Raw genomic sequence first — 11,863 nt, 5'->3', positions numbered from 1 at the left:
CAATAAGATTGACAAACCCTTATAAAATGCCAAGAGAAATATCTGAACTAACAAAAGTAGAGATGAAAGGGGGAATAACAGCAAACACAGAGGAAGTCCAGAGAATCATACTTTAAAAACCTATACTCGACCAATTAGAAAACCTAAAAGAATAGTTTTCTTGATATATACCACTTACCAAAGTTAACTCTAGATCAGATAAGCCATTTTAAGCAGACCTATAATCCCAAGTGGAATAGAAGCAGTTATTAAAAGTCTCATAACAATAACAACAACAAGAACAAAGATTGGGGCCAGATGGTTTTAGCAGAGAATTCTACCAGATTTTCAAAGATGACTTAATGCCAATGCTCCTCAAATTATTTCACAAAATAGAAACAGAAGGGCACAGACCAATTTCCCCTATGAATATAGATACAAAAATTATCAATAAAATACTTGCAAACAGAATGAGATGCTGGGATGTTTCAATATATGTAAATTGATAAATGTTACTCACCACATAAACAAACTGGAAGACAAAAACCACATGATCATCCCATTATATGCAAAAAAGACCTTTGACAAAATCCAACACCCCTTTTTGATAAAAGTCCTTGAGAGATTAATGATACAAGGAACGTACCTCAACATAATAAAGGCAGTTTACAGCAAGCCTATAGCCAATATCAACTTAAATGGAAAGAAACTCAAAGCAGTTCCACTAAAATCAGGAACAGGATGAAGTTTTCTGCTTTTGTGGCTTTGAAATCTTGGCTAGAGCAATAAGACAACAGAAGGGGATATCAAGAGGATACAAATTGGAAAAGAAATGAAAGTATCTTTATTAGCAGATGATATGATAGCTAACATAAGTGACTGTAAAAATTCCATCATAAAACTCCTACAACTGATAAACATTTTCAGCAAAGCATCTGGATACAAAATTAGCTCACAAAAATCAGTAGCCCTCCAAATGACAAATGACAAACAGACTGAGAAAGAAATCAGGGAAAACAATACTTTTCACAATAGCCTCAAATAATATAAAGCATCTTGGGGTAACTCTAACCAAATAAGTAAAAGACTTGTATGACTTTAAGACACTGAAAAAGAAATTGAAGAAAACATCAGAAAATGGGAAACTCTTCTATGCTCATGGAACAGTAGGATTAATATTCTAAAAATGACCACCCTACCATGACTATTCTACAGATTCAATGCAATTTCCATGAAAACTCCAACACAATTCTTCACAGATCTTGAAAGGACAATTTTCAGCTTTATATGGAAACACACACACTCACTCATACACAGACACACATAAAGGATAGTTAAAACAATCATACTGCTGGAAGTATCACCATCCCCAATTTCAAGTTATACTACAGAGCTATAGTGATAAAAACATCATGGTAATGTCACAAAAACAAATACCTTGAGCAATGGAATTGAAAATTCAGATGTAAAACATACCTATAGACACCTGATTTTTTTTTATAAAGAAGCCAGAAATACACACTGGAAAAACAAGCATCTTCAACATATAGTGCTGGTCTAACTGGATGTTATCATGTAGAAGAATGCAAATAGATCCATACTTATCATCCTGAACAAAACTCAACTCCAAATGGATCAAAGATCTCAATATACAACTAGATGCACCTGATAGAAGAGAAAGTGGGGAATAGGCTTGAATACATTGACATGGGAAAGGACTTTCTAAACAGAACACTGTTAACTCGGGCACTAAGATCAACATTTAATAAATGGGACCTCATGAAACTGAAAAGCTTCTATAAGGCAAAGGACACTGTCAATAAGACAAAGTGGTAGCCTACAGAATGGGAATTTTTATTTTAAACCAACTCTACATCTGATAGAGGACTAATATCCAAATATATAGAATGAATACTAAAAACTAGATATCAAGAAAACAATCCAATTAAAAGTAGGGTACAGATCTAAACAGAGAATTCTCAACAGGGAAAACTCATATGGCTGAGAAAAACTTAAAGAAATGCTCAGCATCTTTAGCCATCAGGGAAATACAATTCAAAACTGCCTTGAGATTTCATCTTACACCTGTCAGAATGGCTAAGATCAATAACAGAAGTGACAGCTCATGCTGGTGAGGAAGTAGAGTAAGGGGAACACTCATCCATTGCTGGTGGAACCACAAATGTGTACACCACTATGGCAATAAGCGTGATGGTTCAGGAAGATGGGAAATGATATACTCAAGACCCAGCTATTCCACTCCTGGGCATATATCCAAACAACACTTCATCCTACCACAGAGACACTTGGTTAATAATGCTGCTCTATTTATAATAGTGAGACATTGGAAACAACCTAGAGGTCTCAGATGAATAGATAAAGAAAATGTGGTAGATTTACACAATGGACTATTACTTAGCCATTTAAAAAAATTGAAATCATAAAATTTGCATGCAAATGGATGGAACTAGAAAAAACTATCCTGAGAAAGGCCCAGACCCAGAAGGACAAATATGTTATATATTTGCTTACCTGTGGATATTATCTGTTAAGTTAGTGATAATCATCCTTTCAACTGTAGAACCACAGAAGTTAGGTATAAAGTAAGAGAGTAGGGGGGACAGATCTCACTAGGTAAGAGATATGGAATAAATAGTTATGAATGTGGGGGAGCTGGAATGTGAGGATAAAGTGAGGAGAGGGAGGGGAAAGGGGGACAAAGGAGGGAATATGGGAAGAGAAAGCTAAAATTAAGGGCCATTTGAGTGGTAGTATGGAAACTTAATACAGTAGAAGCTTCCTAAAAACATATACATATATAAAGTTGATCTAAATGAAATTGCCCAGTTATGGGGGAGACAAACACCCAACTGGACATCTCTTCATCTCTTGTCACCAAATGAAGATTACAGTACTGGGACTGTGTTACGTCTAATTGAATTGTTGGCCAGAGGTTTCCTTGGGGGAATCCCAAAACAACCCAGGCTACTGCCAAGGTTAGAGGTTGTTGTCCGCAAACAAATGGCAAGGCCCCATTGCTGAAGATAACACTGTACAACTCATTGAACACAGAGAAGTTAATCTGGTGCCCACATAGAGCCTTCACCTCTATGTGCTAGTCTTTGGCACAGAAAGGTACTCTTCATGCTACCAAAGGAGAATTGTAAACACCAATTCAGCCACAAATCCTTTGATCTACAGTGATGCCCACCCTGCAAGGTATGCTAGTGCAATTGTGGCACAAACCTTGGGGGAATAACCAGTCAATCTGATTTGACTTAAGGCCTACTCCATGAGATGGAACCCATACCTGACACTCCTTGGGTGATCAAGAACCTGAGATTAGATAGCCCAGGGACCCATGGCAAAACTGTAGCTGAAAGTTTTTATGTATTCCACCCAGTCTGCAGCCGCTCAGACCCAAGTAAACACACAGAGGATTACAGTAATTAAAACTGCTTGACCATTAGCTCAGGCTTACTACTGACTAGCTCTTACACTTAAACTCGGCCCATTTCTGTTAATCTATATGTTGCACATGTTCTGTGGCTTTACCTGTGTACCATTACATGCTGCTCCCTGGACAGCAGGCTAGCATGTCTCCTCATTCAGCCTTCCTCTTCCCAGAATTCTCCTTGTCTGCTTATCCCACCTATACTTCCTGCCTGACTACTGGACAATCAGTATTTTATTAAATCAGTGTACAAGGGCATTATCCCTCAGCACAAAACCAAATACTACAGTTGTAAAAGAAACAAACCAAAACAAATAATAATGTAGCACTTTTAATGACATTCTGTACCAATAGATCAGTGCCTTGCTCAGACATCATCAGAGAACCTTCCTCCTACAGCAGATGGGAACAAATACAGAGACCCACAACCAGATATTATGCAGAGAGTGAGGGACCTTGGAACACTCAGCCCTGAATGAGATGTGTCCATCAAATCCTTCCCCTCAGGGATGAGAGTACCTTGCAGAAGAGAAGGTTGAGGAGTGTAAGAGCCAGAAATGATGGGGGACACCAAAAAAACAAGGCCCTCTAAATCAACAGGATTGGTGTGCATATGAACTCACAAAGACTATGGCAGTATGCACAGGACCTGCACAGTCCTGCACCAGTTGGGGTCCTAGAGCTAATAGGAGAAATGGACACATGCCCCAAGCCCTAACCTAGAAGACATTTCCAAATAGTAACCACTTGCCAATGAATATTTAGTTTCCTCAAGGGGGTCTCCCTGGGAAAACAAACTACTCTTAATTTGCTGCATGCCCAGCAGTAGAGGGCCACCAGAAAATGAACCCAAGAGCATCTTTGAAGGTTCTTTTTCTCATAATATTGTGTCAGTGATTTTCTTTTGTTAATTTTATCTTATTTTTTAAGTTTTTATTCTTTTTTTTTTCTTCTCTCTTTTTACCGTAGAGGTCAGTTTAGTGTTTTTTATGGGAGTCCTTAGAGTAGAAATGAGTAGATCTCTTATGTCTTTTCTTGGGATCTTTTCTTTCTATTTGTTTTGTCCTATTCTTATTAGTTAGTTTTTGTTTTCTCCTATTGTTATATTAAATTATATTTTATTATTATCTGTAAGATACCTGTTGGTTTTCTAATGAGACAGAAAGGGATAGATGTAGATGGGAGGAGAGATGGGGGAGGAATTGGCAGGAATAGAGGTAAGAGAAACCCTACCAGGTTATAGTATGTGAAAAAAATCTATTTTCAATAAAAGGGAAAAAAGAAATATACAGCACATTGTTATTAGCTATGATCACCACTCTACACAATAGTTCCCCATCACCAGAGTCTATTTTTCTTCTCTGAAACTTTGATGATTAGTATCCCTTTTCCCATCTCTCCTGACTCTCAGCACCTGAAAATTACCATTCTATTCTATTTCTATGCATTTGACTATTGTGTATGTTTCTTTATTTTCAGTTTGTGAAGACATAATCTTACCATATTGCTCAAGTTTAGCTCCAACTTGCCCTGTAGCCCAGGCTGGCCTCCAATGTGTGATCTTTCTGCCACAACATCCAGAGTGCTGGGAATATAAATGTGTGCCATTATGACTGTCTTGACTTTCTTAGATTCCATAGATTAAGTGAGATGATAAATGTTGTTTGTCTGTTCTTAGCTTATTTCGCTTAGATAGGGTCTTTAAGGTTCATCCGTAATGCAGCAAGTGATAGAATTTTCTTTTCTGTAAAGGCTGGACAGTATTTGTATATGCATGCCACATTCTAAAGGTTCATTTGTCAACAAGTGGACACTTGGCTGTTCATTTTTTTGACTATTGTGAATAACACTGTAATGAACATGGGAGTGCAGACATTTTTACAGCACACCAATTTCAATTCCTCCGGGTATGTGTGCAGAAACAGCACTACTGAATCTTAGAATAATTCAATTTTCAGTTTTTTGAGCTACCTCCATACTGTTTTCCAAAGTGACTGTAATACTTTATCATATTGCCAACAGGAGTCTACACTTCTTCTATTTACATATATCTGTGGACTTACTAAAAAATTCTTTTGGATAATGATCAACCTGTCAAGTAGCTAGTGGCTTTTCACTGTGGTTTTGATTTGTATTTCTCTGATGTTTTCTTTTGAGCTTGCCAAAGTCATTTGCCAGTTTTTTAAATAGGGTTATTGTTGTTCTTGTTATTGAATAGTTTGCCTTCTTTATATATGTTGGATATTAGTCCATTATATGATGTGTGGTTTGCAAATCCTTTATTCCATTGTGTGTGTTGTCTCTTTACTTTGACAGTGGCTTTTTGCACTGTGAAGTCTGAGTCCAATATTAGCTTATAGAGATGCTATTAAGTTTTTTTAATCTAAAGAGAAAAATATTGATTTTGTCATTTTTTTCTCTTTTTAAGAATTTATAGACACTTGAATGCCTCCTTCCCCATTTACCATAGTGCTGTGATATTACATGTCAAATCTAATTACAGAAAGCACTGTTACTTCTCAATGGGGCTCACTTAATATATATATTATATACCCAACGGTAAAACTGAGATGGTCTTTGGAATTTATTTTTTCACTTTTATTAGAAATAGATTCTTTCCTTGTTGCAGGATCCTAACTGCTCCTGATGTTGCTGGATCCTAATGACAACTCCCTTGGGGGAGTGGGTGAGAAGGCATGGCATCAATGACACAGACACCGGGAGCCAGTTGAAGGCAAACAGCAGACCTGTTTATTCAATAACAGGGAGGGCCTTATATACCTTCCTCCCAGCATCCAAGCTGTGTCCCAATCTGGTGGCATTGTGTGTTCATTCCTCATTCACTGGGCATGATCAGGAACTCTGACAGCACCTGTTGCTAGGCCCTCAGGCAGACTTCACATTGGCTCATAAGGAAGTACATTATGTGCATGCCTTGGCAACCGGTTTAAGCCAGTTTCCTTGACCCTATGGGTCTGTCCTACTACATTTCATCATACAACATATCCTGATTACAGTTTTCCCTCCATCTACTCCTCCCAGTTCCTCTCCACCTGCCCTTCCATCTGAATCCACTCCCTTTCTGTCTCTCATTAGAAAAGAAAAAGCTTCTAAGAGATAATAACAAAACATAAAAAAATAAAATATAAGTTGAAACAAAAAAACCATTACATCGAATTTTAACAAGCCAAATTGATAGAAGTAAAAGAGCCCCAAGAGAAGGCACAAGAATCAGAAAACCACTCATTCACACACTCAGGAGTACCATAAAAATACTAAACTGAAAACTATAATATATATGCCAAGGACCTGGTGCTGACCCATGTGGGCCCTGTGCCTGTTGCTTCAATCTCTGTGAGTTCCTGTGAGTTTGGCTCAGTGGATTTAAAGGGACTTGTTCTCCTGGTGTCCTCCATCCCCTTTGGCTCATACACTCTTTCTGTCTCCTCTTCTGTGGGTTTCCCTGAGCTCTGAGGTGGGGGATTTGATGGAGTTACCACATTTACAGCTGTATGTTCCAAGGTCTCTTTCTGTCTGTTGTCTGGCTGTGGGTCTCTGTATTCATTCCCACCTGCTGCAGGAGGAAGCTTCTGTAATGATGGCTGAATAATCACTGGAGAAGCTATTGAGTTTTAAAGATTACTATAATATCACACAAATTTACTGAGTTTATTTCTAAGAGTCTCAGCTGGGAATGATGATACACATCTTTAATCTCAGCTTTTGAGAGGCAGAAGAAGGCAGATCTCTGAGTTCAAAGCCAGCCTTGTCTTCAAATCAAGTCCCAGGCCAGCCATGGCTACTGTGAGACCCTTTCTCAAAACAAAACAAAACAAAACAAACAAGTGTGTGTGTGTGTGTGTGTGTGTGTGTGTGTGTGTGTGTGTGTGTAGAATGAAAAAGAAGTCTCTTTGGTGGAGACAATAGGATTTCATATATGATCACAGTTAGCAAAGACAAAGGATTTCACTTCTTGCATTCTCATTTGAACCCTTCTCATTTCCTATGGGACTAGAGTGTCCCACACTAGGTTGAATAGAATGGGAGTAAGCATGCTTGTCTCACTGTTGACCTGAAAGAGGAGGCTGTTAACTTTTCACCTTAGATTATAGTGTTAGCTGTGAGTTTGTCATATGTGACTTTTCTTCTTTTGAGGAACATTCTTTCTGTGACAAAAGTCATTGAGGGTTTTTAACGAGGAAAATAAGTTAAATTTTAACAGAAGTTCCTTATACATCCTTTGCAGTGATTATATAGCTTGTATACTGTTAGTATGGCAAATAACATTAACTGATTTGTGTGTGTTGGGCCATTCTCTCACCTACAGGATAAATCCTACATATCGTGTTAATGATCCTTTGATATGCTATTGGAAACACGGTCTTTGAGGGTTTTGCATCTATGTCATTAGGAATACTAGACTGTAGTTTTTGTTTCTGGGGACATTACTGGCTTTGGTCAGGTGACATAGGATTAGAAATGTGCCTCCTTCCTTCTTCTGTTTGCAGGAAGAGATTGGAAGTACTTTTATTATTTTTTCTTCAAATGATTCAGCTATCAAGTCGTATGGTTCTGGGTTTTTCTTCAATTAGTGACTTTTAATGAGTAATTAAATGCCCTTTCTCATTACTGGTCTATTCAAATATCCTATTTCTTTCTGGTTCAGTCTTGGTACATTATGTTTCTACAACCTTATCTTTTCCTTAGTTGTCTAATTTGTTGACTCATTCATTGTTCACTATAATCATTAGAAACCTTTGTGGTTGTTGTTAGTTATAAGGTCTCCCCCTTACTCATCAGTTTTAGTACCTTTTAATTTCTATGTAATCTAGTTAATAGTTTTCCAGTACATCTAACTTTTCCAAAGTCCAACTCTGTTGCTGATCTTTTCTATTGCTCTGTTACTGTGCACTCTGATGGTTTGCTCTTACCTTTACACTCTGCTCCTATTTAACTTTGAAGTTAGATAGTTTCTGTTTTTCTAGTACCTGAGGACATAGTGTTAGATTATTTATTTGATATTTTCTTCTCGTTCAATGTAGACATGTTACTATAAAAATGACTCATAGAACTGCTTTGGCTGCACCAGGGCTTTCCATCCTCAGTGGTCCTAGACCACAGAAAACGCAGATGTAAATATGCAATGAACCTACTTCCTGTGGTTTCCTCTCAAGAATTAAAAGGTGAACCCTTAATAAGACTAAAGGGACACTGGCATTTGTCACAGTTCTTCTATCTGCATAGTATAGAGTAGGATATGGGCTTCACTTGGCTCCATCTTAAAGACAGAAGGAACGGATGTACGTGTCATTATTGCGAACTGTTCTGGACATATCCATGGGGTCAGGCTTCTTTTCCTGATGGCTACATTTTGTATCTATCTGTGTCTTTTGATACATTTTTGCTTTCCCCACATAGTGGAAAGCTTCAAGGAAAAGCAACTGGACAGGGATTAGGGCACTCACTGTACAGATAACTTCACTGAAAGTGTTCTAAAACCGCATTGTTCTCCATGGGCCACATTTGGATTGGTTCCGTGTGTTGTGGCCATGGCGTGATCTCAATCAACTTGTGGAATTCTCTTCTGTTCAGATACCAGAAAGACTTGACACTGGCAATGAGAGCAGTGGAGGTAAACAAAGCTGTAGTTGAAGGTTTTTCTGTGTCCCACCCAGTCCATAGCCGCTCAGACCCAAGTAAACACACAGAGGCTTATAGTAATTAAAACTGCTCAGCCATTAGCTCGGGCTCTTACACTTAAACCCAGCCTATTTCTGTTAATCTATATGTCACCACATGTTCTGTGGCTTTACCTGTGTGCCATTACATGGTGTTCCCTGGATGGCAGGCTGGTGTCTCCTGACTCAGCCTTCCTCTTCCCAGAATTCTCCTTGTCTGCTTATCCCACCTATATTTCCTGCCTGGCTACTGGCCAATCAGCCTTATATTTATTAACCAATCAGAGCAACACATTCACAGCATACAGAGCGATATCCACAGCACAAAGCCAAAGAAGGGAAGCGGGAAAGCCTCATCAATGGAAGCATTATTTCATTATCCACTTTTACTCAGGTCAGGCCTCTTGTCACACTCTGCCTAGGACATGCACACTCCCCTGTATCTCCATCACTATATAAAGTATCCCTGTGGAAACCTGCTAACCCAAAGAATTTTCCTCTACTCTAATACTGCTTCTCACATCACATTTCCTTGATAATCATAGCTGAAGAGAGAAAACTACTCTCAGAAGTATGAATTTTACATTGTACCCCCGATACTGGGAAACACAACAGAAAATGTGAGATATAAAAAAGTCAACACTCTAAGCTTCATGTGGTAGTCATACTCATAGGTCTCTGGGTCTGCTATCAATCTTCCATCAGGGATAAAGCCACTGGGTGATAGTGGGACAGGATTTCAAGCTAGAGGGAAATCGTGCCAAACAGAAGACGGGACATTTGTGGAGTACACTAAAGCAAGATGGAAGAACTTCCATTAAAAACTCTCCAAACACACATACACACAGATGCACACACACACACACACACACACACACACACACACACACACAAAATTTTCAAAAATTCAAAATACAGAAGTCTCAAAAATATCCAGAAGCATGTCCTGACATATTGATATGTCCTGAGACCTGGGAACTGCCTGCGATTAGGAAATATGCCAGTGCCAATGGGGCAGCCTGCCCCAGGCACTGAGTAGAAAACGCAGGCCTTGTGGCTGCTGGGTGGTCAGACACTTGTGGTGAGCAAACGTAGGGTGTGGTATGGGAAAGAGAGAGAGAGAGAGAGAGAGAGAGAGAGAGAGAGAGAGAGAGAGAGAGAATGGTTCAATTCCTTTGGAGAGAGGCAGATCAAAGAGGTGACAGCAGTGAGGAACAGGCTGAGGTGGCTTCTTGTTTGCCACCCAGGACCATGGTGATGTCCAGGCCTGGGATCTCTGCACCCACCCCTCACCATAGGCATGGGCCTAGAAGATCTGGGTCTGCCCCTCGTCTGAGTGGGGTAATCCCAGTGTCCTCAACAGACCAACTCAGCTACCACCCATACCCTTATCTTGGGCCTTGGGTTGGCCCACCATAACATCTACCCCATCTATGACTTGCTGGAGTGTGTGAAGGGACTACTGGTCAAGAGGAGTTTCGATGAGGGTCCAGTGATGATGGTGTGCCAGATGCCTTGAACCAGACCAATGACTCATTGCAATGGACATTTTTTGGCTGGGACTGATTAGATGAAAGCGTATACTGCGTGACACATTGCAGCTCCTGATGCCACTAGGGTGAATGAAGGGGTGTTGGAAAGATGGAGAAGCTAGGTGGTTTTGTTGTTTTGTTTTAAGTTAATTTGAGGGGGAGTTCTTCTGGAGGGACATGTGCTGTGTTGCAGGGGTAACATATGGAAGGACTGGGAGGTGAGTGGGATTGTAGTGCATGATATGAAATTCCCAAAGAATCAGTAAAGAATTATGTTTAAAAAAAGCTCCCTTGCTGTCAAAATTACTGACTTAATGACATTATTCAGGCATCCATCTAACAGATATTTATTTAGTATTTGCTGTAGGCTTAGAATTTCTCTCTCTCTCTCTCTCTCTCTCTCTCTCTCTCTCTCTCTCTCACACACACACACACACACACACACACGCACACGCACACGCACACGACACGCACACACACACACCCCTACATCTGTGGCTGACTTGTCACAAACAAACGAGTACCACCCGTATATACTTGCGCTCATAGTTTGAAGGCTCAGGGTTAGCTGCAGAGGTGAGAACACGAGGCAGCTGGTCACACTGTGTCATAGTCAGAGAACAACTCATTAAACATCGCCCAGCTCACTCTCTCATCTTCCCCCATTTTATTCAGTCCCGGACCTAAACAAGGGCATGGTGCCACCCACATTCCTTCATCAGCTGGGTCCTCCCTCTTCAGTCAAACGTCTCTAAAAATACTCCCAGAAATGCCTAGAATTTGTCTATGTGATTACAAATCTGGTCAAATCAGCAGGAAAGATTAATCAGCATGACTAAGGAGTAAAATAAACAGAAGACTCCCCTGGAGAAGACACCAAGTTATGTCCTAACTCCTCCAGACAAAACCTTTCATTCACACTACATTAGTCAGCGTGTTTTAATATACCTCTTTGAAAATGTTTTACACAGATATTTCATCATTTATATTATTTTAGACTTACATTTTTAAAATACGGAAGCTCAAATATCTAAACATTGGTGTTTGTTTCCACAGTAAGAAAAATAGTTTAAAAAGAACTGGATACAAAAGCAACACAGAAGGAAATCATTAGCTGTGTGGCTGGTTCTCTTTGGTCCTAACCACATATTCCTAGGTATTGGGATAAGTCAGATACTGAGGACTACATAGTTATTTGGAACCAACATTAGCTCCCATTC

The sequence above is a fragment of the Peromyscus eremicus genome, chromosome 17 (assembly GCF_949786415.1).
Source record: "Peromyscus eremicus chromosome 17, PerEre_H2_v1, whole genome shotgun sequence".
NCBI classification, from domain to species: domain Eukaryota; kingdom Metazoa; phylum Chordata; class Mammalia; order Rodentia; family Cricetidae; genus Peromyscus; species Peromyscus eremicus.
The sequence above is the reverse complement of the archived record's forward strand: the minus strand, read 5'-3'. Positions refer to the sequence as shown.